Source organism: Hemicordylus capensis, chromosome 1, assembly GCF_027244095.1.
Source record: "Hemicordylus capensis ecotype Gifberg chromosome 1, rHemCap1.1.pri, whole genome shotgun sequence".
Taxonomy (NCBI): Eukaryota; Metazoa; Chordata; class Lepidosauria; order Squamata; family Cordylidae; genus Hemicordylus; species Hemicordylus capensis.
Genome location: NC_069657.1, coordinates 121,673,150 through 121,693,188, shown reverse-complemented (window position 1 = coordinate 121,693,188; position 20,039 = coordinate 121,673,150). Strand labels below are relative to the sequence as shown.

The window sequence follows — 20,039 nt, the reverse complement described above, 5'->3', positions numbered from 1 at the left end:
AACCCTACCTGGGTAGGGCTGCTCTTATGGAGTGCCAGGATTGGGGCCAGTCCTAGCACTGCCTCACTGGGTAGCCCAAGGTTTTTCTCTGGTCTATTACCTAGGTAGAAGAGCACAAGTGCACCCTTCTACCTAGGTACCCACTCATGTGTCTGCTCGGGCTGCAGGCATACTGAGCAAACACAGAGCTGGGTGTCAAATCCCCTTATGCCAGGGGCGTAACTATAATAGGGCAAGGGGAGACAGTTGTCTGGGGACCAACTGCCTTGGGGGGGCCCAAGAGGCAAGTCACATGACTGACTCCCCCAGCCGTGCACCCGCCCGGGCTTCCTTCAGTTGTATTCATCCTCCAAAACTGATGTGAGTGTTAAGACCTGGAGCTACCAGAACAGCAAGCCTTTCTCTAGTACCATTAAATGACTTGCATCGTCCACAATTTACAAAACCTTTTTAAAAATAAGCTTCAGTGAAGGGGGGGCGCGGCATTTTAAAATCTTGTCTCTGGGCCCATTACAACCTTGCTATGCCCCTGCCTAATGCACTGCACTCATTGTGATGTGGGATTGTGGAGGCGGCATCCCATCCCATCATTGTGGGATACGGGAGGCTGCTTTCCTCCCATTCCCTTGTTGCTCTTGGAGCCTCCATGTGTCTGTTGTGTGGGCGCATGACGCTGGCAAGCCCAAGAGCTGCTTGAATCGGGGGGGGGAGGGGAGAGGATGGCTCCTGCCTCCCCCAACTCTCACCCGGCTGGTTAAGCATAGGTCACATGAATGACCTTATTGTGTCATGCTGGCAGGCAGGCAGGTATCTGGGTACCTGTCTTGCATAAATCCACTTTGTCTTCTGTATGTCTGTTCATTGTTTCTGTACATTCACCCGTCCGTGTGTGTGTGTGTGTGTGAGAGAGAGAGTGTGTGTGTGTGTGTGTGTGTGTGTGAGAGAGAGAGAGAGAGAGAGAGAGAGAGAGAGAGAGAGAGAGAGAGAGAGAGAGAGAGAGAGATGGTGTGTGTGCCTACCCGCAAGTATTCTCTCCTGGCCTCAGCCTATCCCCTCATTGTGCCCATCTGTCTCTTCCCTCATTGTGAATAACTATCTGAGCATTGTGGCTGCCTAGCATGCATCTGTTCTGTGCTTGTCTGCTCATTGTACCTGTTCTATCAGCCTGGCTGTCCTGTACCAATCTACCTGCCTGCTTGCATCTGCCCATCTCTTCATTCGTTGTGTCTGCCTTGCATGCTCTGTCTGCTTTGTGGCTACCTGCTCTCTGTCATTGTCTCTGCCTGTACAGCTCCTGTCTCACTGTATTGTTACCCTTAGCCAGTGTGACCATCTGTGCACCAACTCATTATGTCTGTCCTGTGTTTGTTCTGCCTGCTCTCTTCCTGCTTGCTCAGTGTATCCGTCTATCCACACTGTGCCTGCCTACTACTTGTGCCATCCTGTCTATTCAGTGTGTCTGCCTAATGTCTGCTTGTCCTGCATCTGCCCACTTTGTGTCTGCTGTGTCTGTTCTGTCCGCTGTCAGTATATTTACATCTGCCTGCCTACATAACTACTCAATGAGGTTGTTCACATGACTGGGAGGACAACGCAGTGGGTGGGGCAGGGAGGCTGGATGAACTCCCCTCTCCCTCTCCCAGACAAGTATTTCACTGCTGCTGGGAACACAGACCGCCCTTCCAGACAATCCGCGCTGCGCAGCACAACGTGGAGCTCAAGAGGCCGGGATGACATGTCCCGGCCTCCGGATATCCCACAATGCACCACGCAACATGTGCAATGCATTGGGGGATTCCCCCAGGATATGGGCGCTCTAGGCACCCATCTCTGAGTCCACTGAGGCTGAACGTAGCCCCAACACAAACACAATCCTGGAGCCCAGGTTAAGGGTTTGCTCGAACCATGGGCGGAACTACCATTAGGCAAGGGGAGACAGTTGTCTGGGGGCCCCACTGCCTTGGGGGGGCCCCCAGAGACACCTCACATGACTCTCCATTGCCCCCTGCCCAGCCCCAAGTCCCCTCAGCCACTTGCCCTGTTTGCCCTCTCTCCTGCTTGTCCTCCTGGCCAGCAATCCCAGCCAAGCTGCAAAGAGCTCCTTTTCTCCCCGCCTCTCAGCTGATCGGCGGGTGGGCGGGGCTTCCAGGGAGGCCTCCGTGTAGGCCTCCGTGAAGCCTGAACTGGAGTAGGCCTGCAGGGAGGCCCCAAGCAAGCAAGGAAGGAGGCAGGCAGAGTGGCCCCCACAGCTCTCTGCAGCAGACCCTCTGCCCAGCCCAGCATTTGCCAGGTAGAATATGAACCAGATATATAGGGATCTGCTTACCATAGGGCTTTGATATGGGTGGAGGGAGGAGAGACTGAGAAGTCTCTGAATATTTAATTTAAAACAGATTGGAAAATTTGCTGGCTTAAAAAACTATCTAAAAAGTCCTATAAGTGGCTTGTTTCATGGCAGAAAATTATAAAAACTTCTGGAACAAACAATATTATATTTATTTTATTTATTTATTCATTCATTCATTTACAAATGCACTTATGTTCAAGTTGTTTTGCAACCCAGAAGGTCTGAGTGAGAACTGTGAAGCATGTATGGTCCTTTTATTTTATTTTTCTTGTATGTGAACTGCTCCCTAATAACTCGCAGGGACTTCAAGGTAAATCTGGCCAACATGTGAATGCAGCACCTCCATTCCAGAGGAGATGTGTGTTAAAGGGCTTAAAAGCCTCCTGTGAAAAACCTCCTGGAATCAAACTTTACTGAATTTGTTCAGAATTCTTAGAAAACATACATAGGTTCACACTGCATGGTTGAAAGTCTCCTTTGCTAATCTGCAGCGAGGGTCCCATTTTAATAATTAGTGTTTCTAGTAGGCATTAAAAGTAGCACAAATATATAGTAGACAATGTCTGTCACTATATATTGTGAAGTGTATGTGTGCATTCAGTGAAATGTATTTCTAGGCAGCATACTTATTTTGAAATATCAGACTTAAATCCTTGGGGGCCTGGGGTGTGCGGAGGCCCTGGACTTTGTGGAGGGGGCATTTTAAAATCTCGTCTCTGGGCCCACTCCAACCTTGCTACGCCCCTGGCTTTAAGCCTTAACTCTGTTTAAGAGCCGGGTTGAAAAGCTAGGCTAGGTGGCACTGCTCCACCGGGATCAGGCCTGATCCCGGTGGCTCTCATGAACAGCCTAACCCAGGCTGGGCTTCCCTAGCCTGGATTAGGGTGCACGTGAGAACAGCCTCACTATTTCTTTCTACCAGCCCATCTGTCAGCCTGTTCTTTGATCAGCCTATCTGCCCTGTTTGTGTACACCAGCAACCTGTTGATTAACTCTGTGCCTATCTGCATGATTACCCATTGTGCTGCCTGCCTGTCTGTCAGGGAATGGCGGTGTCAGGGAATGGCGGTTGAAAGGTGGGAGAAAGCAGAGGAACTTGCCCCAATGCCAGGGGGAGCCCAGCCAGTGTGCCATGCACCCCATCTGCTGCCCCAACTTGGGGCTGATGCCAAGCTTGTTGTGGGTGAGTACCACCCAGGATGGCTCCGACAGGGAAGAGCACCACAACAGGGATACAGGGCCAAGTTCTCACACGGTTTGTGGGACTCTTGCAAGATCTTGGGGCAAAATCTCATTCCTGTCCAAGATCTCATGACATTAGCCAAGTCTGCTGAGACCTATATAAAGGAGGACTGGCCAATGATAGGGGGCAGTGACTGACAAAGTCTTGTGCTGGCAAGTGCCCTGTGACTCCCTTTAGGTACACCACCAGGCAGGTCGTCTGGGAGAAACCAGCCCTGCCGAAGGTGGTGTCCTATAAATCTGAGGATTGTTCTGACCACAGTGAGGCTTTTCTTGGTCATTGGGTGCTTGAAGACCTGACAGTAGGCCTCCCTACCCTGTGTCTGTCTGCTCACCTGTTCATTGTGTCTGCCTCCTGTAGGTCTTCCTGCTTTCCTTTTCTTTTTTTGATTTTTCTGTCCACACATTCTCCATGTCAACCCATGAAGAGACACCATGGAAGAATTTCACAAAGCTTAACATTCACATTAGAACTCTCTGGATATTTAAATAGTTAAGAATGGTAGCCAAATTAGACATGGCATTAATGGCACTATTTCATTTGGTCCTGTTGATTTTTATTTTTAATATGATGCATCATAGGGGTCCTGTTGCAGATTGGGACCACAACAGTAATGGTGAGAGGCATTAATCTTTACCCTTCTTTGCAGTCCCAGTCCAGAATGGGGAGCACGGCAGTTATTTGCCCTGAGAGGGAAGCTCCCTTTGGCATGAATAGCACATTTTCTCCTGGGGCAAATAGCAGCTGCAGGGGCCAAAATAAAGATCAGGACTACAGAGGAGGGTAAGAGTTAAAGCCTCCCTCTTTCCACACAATGATCCTAATGTGATAGGGGCCCAGCCAGCTCCTATTTAACATTTTTAAAATAAGCAGGATCAAATGACTGGCATGATAAATGTCACATCTAGTTTGGCACTCAGTGAGCCTCCAAGACAATCAACTTCATGCATCTTGAAAGGAGTATGGATTCTCTCCAATGCCTGGCATGTGCAGAGCACATTAGGTTCAAGGTATAGGCAGCTCCAGCTGCAAGGCAGATCGCTTCCTTGAAATAAAAAGCATTACGCAAATTTATTAGTTCATGAAGCTGCACATCTAGTGTTTAAAAAGCATCAATTTTCTGCCACTGACCACTAAAAAAATGCAGCAGTCTTATGAGGAGGAATGCTTTGAAAAGCAGGCCCAGAATTGCAAGAGAAAGTTGCTTAACAATCACTTTTTAAGAGGAGCTCTGTTCATTCATTAATGGACCTGGATACAGACACAGCCCAAACACAGAAAATATGTGTGCCACTGCAGCAGGGTGGAAATGATACCAGAGCGAACACTATTCAGTTGTCTCGATTCCTTTCTGTCTTGAAAGGTCCAATTATATTTGGGCCTCTGAAAAAAGGAAGGAGAGCAAAGAGTGGGGAATGGCAGGGGTGTCTCTTGAAGAGATTTGGCTAAAGAAACAGCAACCCACCCACCCTTTTTATCCAGCCTATTTATCCCTATTAGTTGCAGGTATATTGTAAAGCTGTACTCCACACTCCTATATTATGGGAATTGAATTATGCCATAATTAAATTCTCTCGTATTCTGTATGGAATCGCATTCAGCATCCCTAGTGAAACATATAAATATCTTTAACCAGTTACACAGAAGCTTTGCATATGTACAAAGCTGCAATGTGCAGAGGTGACAGGGATCAGGCCTGCAGACTGGAATTAAATTTTTAAAAAAGATAGCTGTGTCACTGGAGGTCAAACTGGTGTCTGTGGCCTTTTAAAAGTTAGGCTACTGCACCAGCTATAGACCCTCATGGCAGATCAAGCCTGGTCACAGCTGGATGTTCACAACCTCCAGGTTAGACTACTGCAATGTGTTATACATGTGGCTGCCTTTGATAATTGCCTGGGAACTACTGTTAGCAGTGCAGCCACTGTATTTGGGACCTACAGGGAGCATTCCCTGGGAACACATCTTAGTGTTGATGAAGAGTTTCACTGACTCCAGGTCCATTTCTGAGCACAATTCAAAAGTGGTAGTACTTACCTGTGAAGCCTACATAGTTTGAAACCTGGGTGCCTGAAGAAAATCTACGTCCATATCCACCTGTCTATGCACTAAGATAATCTTTGGAGGCTCTTCTCCAGGGGCTTCTGCCATCCACGCTGAGGTGGGTACCAACAGAGGAGAGGCGATGTCATGGACTCTCCAAGGAGGCTTCCCTGGCACTCATGTTTGTTTATAAACTGCCTTACACCTAAATCTCAAGGCAATGTACACAATTTAAAACAATAAATAAAACTCAGTAAAAACAATTAAAATATTAAATAATTAAAATTTAAAAATAGCTTTAACAAAAACGTTTTTTAAATTTTTTTTTAAGTTAACAAAAGCAAAAGTCCTGAGAAAACAGGTGTGCCGTAAGTGATTTTTTAAAGGAAGCCAGAGATGGAGAAGCTCTCATCTTGACAGGGATCAGATTCCAAAACCCTGGGACAGCCTTAGAGAACACCTGACCTTGTGTTTCCACCAAGCAAGCCAGTGGCAGCCATAACGGAACTCTTCATGTTTATCTAAGTAAATGGCAGACTTCATAACAAAAAAAGCGCTCTCTTAAATACAGGAGAACTTCCATATTTGTGGGGGTTCCATTCTCTGCTACTGCCACGGATATGGAAACCGCAAATGCAAAGGCATTGGGCCAATGCAAATGTGAAGGTTATGTTCCCAGGGATTGGAGAAATGCCCCCACCCAATAAAAGGTAAAATGGCCATTTGAACGCAGGGGAAAGTGGCCTACCATGCTCCCCAGCAGTCCAGTAGTGCCCCCAAATAGTAAGAAATTGGCCGAAAATTGGCTGAAAACTGGGGGGGGTCCACTTTTTAAAGGAACCATTTTGAGGCTCCTGATCTCAAAATGGCAGCTGGAAATGACCTCTGAGCTCATTTCTGGCCACCCCCTCCAACCCATTGATATGTGAGGTTAGCCCATTTTTAGCCCACCCCCACCCCCATATACTGAGGCTGGGTGTCAATTCCCCGACCAAAGATACATAGATACATAAAACCACGGATAGTGAGTTCGCAATTAATGAGGTTCTCCTGTACCCTGGACACAAGCTGTTAAGGGCTTTATAGGAAATAACCAGCACTTTGTATTTTGCTCAGAAATATATTGGCAGCCAATGCAGTTCTTTTAAAATTGGTGTTATATGGCCTCTTCAGGACACCCCATAGACCAATCAAGCTGCTGCATTCCGCACCAGTTGCACTTTCTGAAATACACATAAAGGCAGCACCACATAAAGTGAGGCTCTTCTCACAATCATTCTGTGGGGAGAGTGGGTTTGCCCTACCCTCCCTGCAGATGAGCACTCACCCATCGCTGGGTGGGCAGATCGGCTGCCCAGACAAGCGGCAGCTTGCCTGCAGCTCTCCCGCACCTCGCCTCACCTCGCCCAGCAGCTTCAAGCGTCAAGCACAGGGAAGCCACTGTGTGGTGCCTCACCGCCCGGCCCGAGCCCCAGTATTGCACCGCATGAGTGTGCAGTTCATTTCTGGGATCCCCCTCCCCCTTCCCCCAAGTATGTCCACCATGGTTGCAAGCCAGACACACAATCTGAAAAATGAGGTTATTAGAGTGGAGCACTTGCTTGTGAGCAGGGGCGTATCTAGGGTGGGGCAGGCAGGGCACATGCCCCGGGTGCCACTTGAAGGGGGGCGCCATTTTTAAAAATTAAAAAAAATGGCCACCGAAAACAAGATGGCCACCACGCATGCTCAAATGGTCTCTGTGAGGCTCTAAACCATTCCAGGCCTTGCAGAGGCCATTTGAGCATGCATGGTGGCCATTTAGTTTTCAGTGGCCATTTTAAAAAAAATATTTTTAAAAATGGCCACCTCATATGCTAAAATGGTCCCTGCGAGGCCCTAGAGGCCAGCGAGGGAGGGGGAACGTTTGCAGACACACACACCCCACAGCCTTTAGGAAGCTCCCCAAAGGGGCTACAGGTTAAAAAAAATTAAAAAATTAATATAATATAAGTCACTGTACACATATTCAGTTTGACACTATGTACTGAGAAACAGGGCTTGTGAATACTGAGCTGAAGCTTATGAGCTAGGATTGTATTCATTTGCTCTTACTTTGCTTCTTATGATAAGTGAGTTAAATGTGATGTCTTAATAATATGGCTATTAATGGTGAGTTTGTCTTTGAATCAGTGTGAAATCCTTAGTATTAAGCCCCACTGGGAGTTTATTGCTGTCTTTCTCTCATTTTAACTGTCTTTCTGGAATACTAGAATATATTCCAAGCAGTGACACAGTTTACTCTGCATATCCGTTAATTATTTTCAGAGTATCTGGGAAAAGTCAAATTCTCCATTTAATTTTAAAACTTAAGTAATAGTGATGCTACAATACATAGTAGAGAATTAGACAGGCACTTCTGTTTAGTTTTCCAAGTACATCTCCACATAGTATTTGGGTATTTCATGAGCCCCAGCATACTGAAATTTGTAGTTTTCCAGCACTTTTTGGTCTGGTTACGTACACAGCTAAATAGTTTTTGAAATATTAAAAGATTAACAAGCTTGACTTGTATTTTTCAGCTGATATTATGGTAAAGTTATCTGAAAGATGGGTGTCAGATGTTTGGACAGGGGGCGCAATTTCAGTGCTTGCCCTAGGCGCTATTTCCCCTAGATACGCCTCTGCTTGTGAGAAGTGCTTGCTCAGAGCACCTCATTTAAAGGGGTGGCTTCTTTGGTTCCCTCAAGCCCTATGGTTCTCACGAGCGAGCAAAACTGGGCTGGGCCTCCTAAGCCCAGTTTTGCTCACTTATGAGTATAGCCTCAGTGTGTTACAGAAGTCTAGCCTGGAAGTTACTGGCATATGTACCATTGTTTTGACATTGATTATCTCCAGAAATGGGCATAGTTGTTGTATCAGCCGAAGCTGATAGAAAGCAGTTCTGGCCACTGCCTCAATCTGAAGAACCAGAGAGAGTTTTGGGTGCAGGAGAACTCCCAAACTATGTACCTGTTCTTTCTAGGGAAGTATTACCCCATCCAGAACAGGAAGATCTAAACCATCTCCTCAGTCTTGACAATTATCACCTCCATCTTATTTGGATTCAACCTAAGCCTGTTATCCCTCATCCACCCCATTACCAATTAGCTCATTACCCATTATGTTGATATCTTTCAGGTTCCAGGTGATGGCCTTTTTATTATCCCAGGCCTTTTAACATCTGATGAGTTTTTAATGTTGTTTTATGGATTTATTGTGTATTCATGACTTCATTTTTATTATTCCTTTTTCTTGTGATGTGAACCACTTGAAAATATTAATTGAAGGGAACCTTTGATACACCTTTGTAAAATAGATATATAAATAAACTGGGAACATGTTTAAAATATGTTTATATATGTAAAAATGTTTTAAACATATTCTAGCAACCTGCAATTTCTAAATTAATTATGGCAAATGATTACCATCCAAAGGTTCCAGCTCTTTAAACCACTAATTTAAACCACTAATGTTGGAGCAAAACATTGCTGCAACGTTAAGTGTGAATCAAGATAACCAAAAACCATTTATCCACTTCTTGGATAAACCATTTATTTTCCTATAGAGAGGAAAATCTAACACCTTCTAAAACCTATGTGACTTGGCCAGCTTTTCCAGAAACTTGGAGTGACTGCCAATTAAAATGCTACAAGGCTTCAAAAAGGGAAACATCAGGACTTCCATTGTAAAGAAATAGTTTCCCAAAGTCACTAATTTGATAAAGTTATGTATTAAAGTAACTCCACCATAGTACTGAGATAATCTGAGTGGAAATGGCATCTATTCATTTTCTTTGTTCACATAAAAGGTATTTCAAGATTAGATTAGATTAGGTTAGGTTTTACAGGACAGCTCGGTGATCTCATTGTTCCTTACAAAGAGAATGTATAGCAAGACACTAGAAATATAATGAAATTATATAACATAAATTTAACAAAGTGAATGGCATACATAGTAAATTTCCTTTTATTCAAACCTCCATTATCAAGAATTCCTAGATTTCAGAATACACCATATACTACAGTGTTTAGTACGGTTGGAAGCAAACCCCTTTCTAGCCTACTTTGCCCTCACCTGTCTCCTAGATAAAGAATGAGCTCCAGTTATACACAGACAGACAGAGACTGGAAAAGTAGCTTTTGAAATGAGTCGATTGCAAGCACACACCTAGCATACCCTCATTCCTTTCCCAAAATAAATAAAGGGTTAACAGCAGGTCTCTGATATGATTGCCTAGGACTTTTACACACATGGCTTTTAGTTCACATCTCCTCTGGAATGGAGGGTGCAAGTCCACATATCCACGGGATATTTAATCCCCCAAATTTACCCCGAAGTCTCTGTGAGTTACCAGGGACCCGTTCACACACTATTCTGCTTTTCCATGAATTACTGCTGCATATTCTAGCTTGGCCTGAATTATGTCTGAGATTTTAAAAAATCCTCTATTTGCGGCAGCTTTTTAAAACAAAAAACAAAAAACCCAAGCAAGCGTCTTCTCCCATGATATGTGGCGGCCCGATTGGCAGTAATTTGACTTTTTTCAAAACTCACACTCTCGCAAGGATAAATGAAGGGGAGTTTGACAGCTGTGTTCAGTATGGTCTGCTCTTTGAGTGATTTGCAATTGCGAGTGCTGGGGGGTGGAGGGGTTGTGGCAGATTGGTGAAATTTTGTGGAGGGAGTCCCGAAGGGTGGGGGGGAGAAATTCCTAAGTTAAACGCAAGCACAAACGGGAATGCAAAATGTGAGTCTTCCTATGCTTTCAACATGTACAATATCCTTGCTAGTGCTACTCCAGTCTTTTGGCAACTTTTAATTCATATATGAGTCTCTGGCTTCGTCTTATTGAAGCCTGGTCACCATAGGAACATAGGCTTTGCATATGCAGATGTTGGAGGATGTCTGGAAGCTTAACTATGGAGACTACCGGTTCGATGTAGCCTGGCCCCTTTGTGTCTGAGCTGATTCTATGAGACTGCATTTTTCTTCATCACAGAGAGAAAGCAATTATTTCTACTTTAAATTTCCATGGCCTCTTAAATGATCTTGGGTGAGGGGGACATGAGGTGATGAAGGCAGTCACAAAGGCAAGTTCATTACCAGCAAAGATTTGGGTCAGATTCAGCAGGTTCGGGTTAAGCGTTCTGTTGTTTGATCCGGCTGCTTGGCAACTTGTCTCACCGGTCTTCCGCAACTAGCTGTCAAACTAACAAAACAAAAAAAGGTCTCTCGCCTGCTCCTCTGGGATGTGATTGGTGGGAGAAAAAACAAAGGAATCAACAGAAAATACTTTGTGGAACTCAGTCAAATTTTAATATAACGATTGGGTCCATGGACCGGTAGCGTGTGGAGTGAGAAGAGTGTGTGAGAAACACACAAGGACAGACTCAAGGACCTCAGCCAGCCATCAGCAGAGAACAGCAGAGACCTTAGTCTACAAAGGGACATAGGAGCACTGCCTAAGCATCATTCTCACTAGTCCCAGTCCAAACAAACACCAAGAGCACCATTCACTTGGTGCACACCAAGTGTACACCAAGTGCACCATTCGCACATTAGTGTGAAGGTAGTAACCTTCACACAGTATCCCAAGTCTGACAACCAGTCGCAATCTCTCTCTCTCTCTCTCTCTCTCTCTCTCTCTCTCTCTCCTCCAACAGCCTTATATCCCAAGTCCAGGAACACATTGCACAATGAAGAGAGGTAATATTCCCTACTAAAATCTGTCTTCAAGATCTCTTCTCTGCCTCCTAAAACCTCTCTTTTTCTGTCCTCACTATCTTCACTCTCATTTCTCACTAGAATCACTCCACAGTTAATTTGTCCTATGAGTTTTCCACTTGTTATCAGTAATTTGCTTCCCAACTAGTGGGAAGACTTGCATAGGGATGTTAAATTTGACTCTTTTTGTGGGAGGTGGGAATTCCAGCCATGAAATCTTGGCAAGTATTCGCTGTGAAAAAAAAGTAATAAAATTCTGAACTCTAAAAAGTCCTCCTCAACAGTATCTCCTCTAACAGGGATTCCCAGATGCTGTTGACTACAACTCCCAGAATCCCCAGCTGCAATGGCTTTTGCTGGGGGATTATGGGAGTTTTAGTCGACAATATCTGGGAATCCCTGTTAGAGGGAACACTGCTCCCCAATTTTTTCTACTAACTCTCCCTGTTTCCAAGAGCATCTGACCAAAATCTTTTTTCACTGCTCCCAGAAATCCTCCATTCCAAATGGAATATCCCGGGAGTCTGCCTTCCTCCATCCCCTTCCCACCCCTCCCTTCTTCGTGCCTACTCTGCTGATGAGTAGTAAGTACACCAGTTCTGATAAAATACAGCTGTTGTGCATCCCAGGGATTCCCTTCATTTGCCTCTCCCTCCTGTCCAACTGCTCCCTCTCAGAAATTCACAGTTTTTTCTGACTTTGTCTCAAATGTCTTCCCTTCCCAATCTCTCCTTCTCCTCTTCAGTTTTTGTAGGGGAAGACTGGCAGTTCAGTCCGCAAATAGCAGAGCAAAACCAGTTTGGTGAGAAAGCAGCAAAACGAGGTCTTGAGACAGTTCTTTAGTACTGAAGAACTACAAGGATTTATTTAAAGAAAAGGTTACAAACAAATGTGAAAAAGCCTGCAGCTTATTTCAGCTGTAGCTCATGGGTGAAGAGAGAGACCAAAATGAACAGCCATCTCTGGAGAGACAAAATGGAGACTAACACTGGAAGAACAAAGGGTGAGCAGTCCAGCACTTTTATCCATGACCTTCACACACACACACACACACACACACACACACACACAGGTCATTATGAGACACTGCAGCTGAGAGCTGATACTGCTAGGGTCCTAGCTCCAACAGTTTCCTCCTCCCTTCAGAACTGCCCTCTCTAGGATTTTTTCTCTCCAGGGTCTCTATTCACCACTTCAGTGTCTTCATTATCAATTCTGAGGCTGGTTGCTGTCCCCATTGCCATTAGTTTATACTTCCTTGCATTTAGCCATAGTCCCATTTTCTCACTGTGCTCCTTGACTTTCATTACTAGCGCTTGGAGATCATCCACATTCTCAACTATCAGATTGGTGTCATCAGCATAACACAGGTTATTGATGTTTCTTCCTCCACCTTTAAAACCACGCTCATCTTCTTCCAATCCAGCTTCTCTCAGTATATGTTCAGCATATAAATTGAATAAAGAAGGAGAAAGTATACAGCCTTGTCTTACTCCTTTGCCAATCGGGAACCAGTCTGTTTCACCATGTTCCGTCTGGACTGTAGCTTCCTGTCCTGTGTATAGGTTTCTCATGAGAACAATGAGATGTTCTGGGACACCCATTTTCCTAAGGATATTCCACAACTTGACATGGTCGACATAATCAACGGCTTTTCTGTAGTCAATAAAGCACATATTGACTTCTTGTTGGCTTTCTCAATTATCCAACATGCATCAGCAATGATGTCTCTTGTTCCTCGGCCTTTTCTGAAACCAGCTTGAACATCCAGCATTTCCCTTTCCATGTAGGGCTCTAATCTGCGTTGGATGATCCTGAGCATTATTTTGCTAGCATGTGAAATTAAGGATAATGTGCGATGGTTGGCGCAATCTGTTCAGTCTCCTTTCTTTGGTATGGGTATGTAGACTGACCTCTTCCAATCTGTTGGCCACTGTGTCATTCTCCAAATTTGCTGGCATAGTTTGGTTAGAGCCTTGACTGACTCTTCTTCTGTTGCCTGCCATATTTCTGTAGCTATTCCCAGGTGCGGCTCGTGAACGTGCCTCGGGGGGGGGGGGCAGTGGGTGGCTTCTTTAAGGTAAACGGAGCCGGTGCTCCGTGTTGCCCAGCAGCCCCCGTGGCGAGGAATCACTTGCCTCCATGGGAGCCAGGTGAGTGGCAGAGGCAGTTCCCTGCCGCGGGGGCTGCTGGGTGGCACGGAGCACCGGCTCCGTTTACCTTTAAAAAGCCGCCCTCCCCCCCCCCCCCCGCCGAGGCGCGTTCATGCGCCGCGCCTGGTTATTCCATCAATTCCTGTAGCTTTCCAACTTGGTAATGCTGAAGAATATTTGGAGGGTGTGGGGAAAATTGAATTTTCAAATATTCTTGTCCAAGTCTAGTTTCAATACATTTCAATTGCTTTGCTTGAAATACACTTATTTTTGATTGCCAGTCCCCACTACACTGAATCAATATCACTGATTCCCATTTTGATTACTGTGAACCTTTTTGAGTGTTTTTAATAAATTGATTACTAGAAGCTTGTCACGCCTCGCTCTTCTGTTGAGCCTATTCCTCTACAAAACTTAGCCCTAGGGTGAAAAGGTCCCACTATTGTGTGTGTGTTTTTCCCCTGAGCAGTTGCCATAACAGTAGTGTTCATACAGGTGTGTTTATTACGGCTACAAACTGCAAAGGCAACTTCTTTCCTAATCATGTCATCAAACAAAGCCTCATGTCTCTTGCATACAGGTCAACACTGACACCAACATCTATGCTATGTTTTCCATCTCCATCACAGATCCTGCTTCCCCTACCCTTTTAGAAATTTCATAGATTGTGACATTCTGAAATTAATCAAGTATTTTATTTTATTTATTTATTTTATTTTATTAATCAAGTATTTATACACACAGGGTTGCCAACTAGGGACTTTTAGTGAGGACATGCAACTATTTGGGGCCCCAAATGACTTCGATTGCATTAGGAGGAATAGAGACTATTTGGCAAACCAAACAACTCTTTTTGCATGTGTTGTGGGGAGCAGCTGGAACATTTTGTTCACTCAGAACACTTTGCTATCATGAGCAGCTTCTCTTCCTCTGTCGGCATCCTACTGACCAGCCATCCAATGGGGAAGCCAGAGGGGAAGTCCTTCTTCAGTGGTAGCTTTCAGAGCCATGTGATGCAGGAGCATGGATAGGTGGGCCCCAGCAGGTACAGCTTGCTTCCTTCATGTGGTGGTGGCAGCAAGAAGTTAGCATTTAGCTAACTAACCTCATTCAATTAGCAGTTACCCCTACTGAATGAGTAAAAAGGCACCTTTTAAAGTGGAGAATCTCTTCTATTTATTATGGGGAAAGCAACTCACCCTATCCAACCTCAGCATAAAATTCCTTCAACGTCTGATGCTGGGATTACCTTGCATTTCTTTTTAGATAGTGAGCCTTTTGGGAACAGGAGAGCATCTTATTATTTATTTTTCTTTGAAAACCACTGCGAAACCTTCTGTTGAAAAGCAATATATAAATGGTTGTAGTAGTAGAAAACTGCAAGCGAGTAGGAGACCGTGTATGCACCACTACGCCAGCATACAAAGAGGTAGCTGGCTGGCTGCCCTGCCTTGAGCAAAGAGGTGAGATTGCTGGCCTGGTTGGGGAGAGCAGGCTGGGCTACCCATGCGGGGGGGAGGAGGTGTGTGGTAAACCTAACCAGGAGATGAATTTACGCTTAAGAAGCAGGGGCCTTGAGAACTCGGGGCCTTGTATGTCTGCAGACTGAGCAGACATACAGCTCAGCTGGTCATCAGCTTCACAGTGGGGAGCTTTAGCTATTATTATCCTATTTTTTATTAAACTATGCATATATAATACCACTAAACATATGCACATTTTTTTGCAAAGTGGAGACTTTTTGGTGACTTTTTTTGTGAAAAGTAAAGCATCCTCTATTTCCATTTTTTTGTGTGATGAATATCGGCTTTTTTCACCATCTGGACATGGCAACCCTCACTCAGAGAAGATTCAAATGCACCTTCATGTCCAAGTGATAAATTTGATGGGGCAATAAAGCACTATTACACTGTTATAGCTCAGAAATGTTCTGTAAAGTTTTCACCACAATGGGTTTCTTTTTCTCCTCTGCATTTGATATTTTAGCCAAATAGCAATAGCAATAGCAATAGCACTTACATTTATATACCGCTCTATAGCCAGAGCTCTCTAAGCGGTTTACAATGACTTAGCATATTGCCCCCAACATTCTGGGACTCTAAATGTCAGTTAGAGTACATAGGTTTGGCAGTACAGTAGAAAACCGCTAGACCGCAGTACCCAAGGGACTTTGAGTCTATGTTCTCCTCAAAACAACACAGAAGAAACAAAGGGTGGGGAGGGAAATAGGCCTAGGATATCATACAGAAAGCCAACTGAGAATTCTTATACAATGTGCTGTAGTAAAGGTCTATAAAACAATTCTAGTCATTCCATTCATTAGGCAAGAGACAATCAAAAATAATTAGAAAGAATGACTATGATCCAGCCCTAGGAACTTGAAGAACAGGAAGTGGGTAAGTGAGGAGGAAAAAAGGGGTAGTCTGGCTTCACTTGTTGTTTGTTTGCCCCATCTACACCCTGGTATAGGTTGCTGGATGCATCAGCTCAGCTGCAGCTTATGGTGTGCTTCTTCGTGGATGCATCATGCAAACTATGTCAATGTGTAGATCTACTGCTACTCCTGATGTGAGCAACCTGGCCAATGTGGCACCGGCCAAGGGTGCAGAGGTTGAGGGGCGCCTTTTCCCCACCACAGCTGTGTTGGCTTTCGCCGCTTCCAGAGCAGGGTAATCAGCTCTCTCGTGAAAGTGCAAGAACCGATTCTCCTTCTCTGGCCATGGTGAGAGCAAGACCCCTCCTCCTCCTTTTGCTTCCCGCTCCATGCCTCCCCCCCCCGCCTTTTATTTGCCCTCTTGTTTCCATCCAGTCCCTTCCCATCCTATCCCTTTGCTCCTTCCTTGCCATCTCCGTAAGCAAAACTGCTGACTGGATGAGCCACTGCTGGTGAGGTCCGCCACAAGACACCACCAAGTCCAATCTGTGGGGTGCAGGGCAGCCAATCAGAGCTGGAGTTGGAAGCAGAGAGGAGTCGCCTCCCATCACTGCTCTGATGCTGCCGCCATTAGAGAAGCGAGAGGAGGAAGGGCTGAGAGGAGGAGGAAGAGAGGCTGGGGGGGCATCACACCTTGGTAGCTGGGACTGTAGATGTGGGAGGCCCACTGAGGAAGGGCTCACAGCAGGCCACCCAGGATGCTGTGGTTTGGCAGCTGCCACCGAAGGAACCACTGAGGCAGCCAAGGAAGGAGCAGCTTTGGTGGCCTCCTCTGGCCCCCCTCAGACCATTGCCCACTGCTGCTGCCCCTCAGCTTGAGCCAAGCACCAAAATCCAGGAGGTGAGGCGCCAAAGCAAAATTGGCCAAAGGAGCCATAACCCCTTGGGCCGGCACAGCTGGGCAGTCAGGATTGGGTCACTGAATACATCTAAGTAGGCATAACTGATGAAGTGCAGATGTGAAGCAGGAAGAATAATTGGAGGCTTCAATTATTCTTTCCCACACCCTTGCAAAACAGACAGCAGTGACAAAAAACGGTAGACTACTGTTGCTCCCCTTTGGCCACCCCCAGCCCCTGAAATCCGAGCCAGAAGTTCTCATATAAGAAAAGTCATACTACAACTCAGAGTCATTAAGAGAAAACTGGTTAGTAGTAGATTCAGAACTGCCAGATTCAGAGCTGGAAGTACACCATCACACAATGCATAATCCTTATGGACTCTGGATCTGCTCGCTTAGATGGTTTGAGAAGGGGATTATATAAAGTGACAGAAGATAGGTTTATTGCATCTATTGCTCATAATGCTACATGGAACCTCCATCTTCAGAGGCAATCTGCCATTGAATACCAGTTTATGTGGAGCAACAGTGAGAAAAAGCTGTTGCCTTTTAATCCTCCTGGAAGCTTCCAGAAGGCACCAGGTTGGCCACTGTGGAAAGCAGGATACAGATGGTCCTTTGGAGTGATCCAGCAAGGTTGTTTTTATGTGCTGCTGCTGACTGTTGGGCCAATAACCCACAGTAGACTCCTTCATAAACTAAAACTATGGCCATAATCTAGCCCCACCATGAACCACAGTCTTCAATTTACTCAAGTAGTCCACCATAAGACTTTGGCCCAGACATCAGTATGAGCGCATCAAGACTGAGAGCCAACAATTTAAAAATGGGGTAGGCCCGCCTAATGTGAAGAAAAATTTAAAAAGCTTAGTACCTTTTTCTGAAATTCACTAAAGTTCTCAACATTGTTTTTGTGCAAGGGAACTCTATTCCATAATCAATTTTTAACTTGTGCTGTAAGCTGCCTTGGGGGCCTTTTCAGGCAAGAAACATTGCATACAAGTGTTTTAAATAAAAACTTAAAAGCCTTCTTTTTTTACATTATGCCTCTAGTTTATGGTATCAGAAACAGAATTCTGATAGGCCAGTCTCTCTGCTGTAAGCTCCTACATAAGGACTTGAAGACTTCAGAACGAAGTCGGAGGGCCACAGGCCACCTCCAGCCTCAGAGGCAGGAGGCAGGGGAGTAACAGCCTCAGAGGCAGGATTGCAGGGGAGTAACAGCAGGAGGGAGGGCATGCCCGCATCTCCTGCCTGTAGGCTTCCAGTGGCATCTGGTGTGCCACTGTGCAAAACAGGATGCTGACTAGATGGGCCTTGGGCCTGATCCAGCAGGGTTGTTCTTATGTTCTTATGCAACCCATGATTCAACCACCACAGGTATACCTGCAGATGCCCAATTTGCAAATCATCCTCACAGGGATGTCTTTATGCCCATGGGTAATCCTCTTCTTCAGACCACGAAGGAGACAATATGGAAAAGCAAATATGTAGACACATTCTTGCTGTTGTTTAGTGAGCCCAAGCCTAAAGACTTGGTCAAGACAGAAGACAAGGAACAGCAGAAGGTCAAGTGCAAATCAGTGGGCCATAATTGGCCCAACTGGTTAGCAGATTAATTTGTCCACATGGGCATCATTTTACAAAAGCAGCCAGGACATGGCCCTTCACTTTTCAAGTATCTGGATATAATTTACTAAGCTTTCTCAGAGTTTAACAGTCCAGCTTGGGTGCACTACGATGAATTGTTCCTTATGCACTTGGCCTTGAACCCAGCACTCCCTTGGGATGTACATCAACCCCAACTGAGGCTGTTGATCATGACTCCTAACAGTCCCATTCAGGGTGACTAATCTGACAGAGGGCACATGATGGTGAAATTGCTGGCCACACACGTGAAGGGGCAGTTGGCCAGTCAGTGGGGTTTAATCCCACCTGTTGTGCTAGGAGTATGGTTCCTCTGGAGCCCGTTCCCAGTGCTAATGCAGCTTTTGCCACAGCTCTTCCATTTGTGGGGGTCTCCGCCCATTTAGCTCTTGCCCCAGGAGGAGTAAGGGAGATAAGGGATGGCCTAGGGACTAGCAGGCAGGGGAGGCATGCCCTCAACGCCTGCCTGTGGCTTCCAGCAGCATCTGGTGGGCCACTGTGCCAAACAGGATGCTGGACTAGTTGGTCCTTGGGCCTGATCCAGCAGGGCTGTTCCTGTGTTCTTATGAAGACACAAATTGTCTAAGATTCAAGTGGTGATGAAGGGAAGGGAAGGAGGCCACTTTGAAGAAACCAGTTAGAGAGAGAATGGAGATCCCTAGTAAAGCCAATGAGGTCATTCACACGACCAGTACCAGGGCAGGAAGGAAGGCAGGATTCAACCTACCATCCCCCAGATGGCCCATGTTTGTGTTTTGGGTGCACGGGAGCAGTGCAGATCGACAAAGGCCGGGGCTTGTTTTCCTGGACTCTGATAATTCCACAAATCACTGTGCAATGAACATGGTGCCTTGGGGGATTCTCCCTGTCAGATGGGTGATCTAGGCATCTGTCTCTGCATGCAGCTCAAGCAGACACACAAGCCTGGCAGCCAGGTTAAGGGCACACCCGGTACCTTAACTTCGGCTAAGAGCCAGGCTAAGGAATGGAGTTCATTTGGGCAGGAGAGCTGGGATCCGCCCTGATCCCGGCGCTCCACACAAGCAGCCTAGCCCTGACTAGGCTGCCTAGTCTGGGCTAGGCTGCTCATGAGAACAGCCTCATAGTTGAAAATTTGTCTTTGTCTGTCCGTAGCAAGTCCCCTGCAGTTATTATCTTGCGCCAAATTTAGGAATCTAGCTTATTTGAAACAATTGAATTAATTGGTCTGATTCACACAATTGTTCAGGTCTAGCTTTAATGTGAGTTTCTGACATTAGAGTGATTGTGTAAACCCATGCCAAGGTGGGAATCTCAGATTCATCTCCGGTCATAAACATCTTTGGCGTGGGTCCATACAATCATGCTGATGTCTGTAGTCCACATTAAGTCTAGATTTGAATGACTGTAGCGATCGCTGCTTCTTTTCAAGGATCTCTATTCTATATTACAATGTTAAAAAAAAATTACAAACAGTATTTCCTGCCAAACAACTAGCCATTAGAGTTTACTTAACCAACATATGACCCCTAAGTGCATAAATCTGGATATATCTTCTATTTTGCAAACTCAGTCTTTATGACAAGATCTTCATGACTTTATTACTT

At 45.5% G+C, this 20,039-nt stretch overlaps 1 long non-coding RNA gene across 3 annotated transcripts in view; it reads left to right on the top strand.

The window, feature by feature from the left end:
* Nucleotides 1–2,208: 2,208 nt before the first annotated feature.
* The window catches only part of LOC128339909 (uncharacterized), a 34,461-nt gene continuing 16,630 nt past the window's right edge, over nt 2,209–20,039 (top strand). For all 3 annotated transcript variants that reach the window (XR_008313315.1, XR_008313314.1, XR_008313313.1), the window contains exons 1-2: nt 2,209–2,290; nt 12,124–12,381. This is a non-coding gene — a long non-coding RNA (uncharacterized LOC128339909). The remainder of the gene's footprint in view (nt 2,291–12,123; nt 12,382–20,039) is intronic.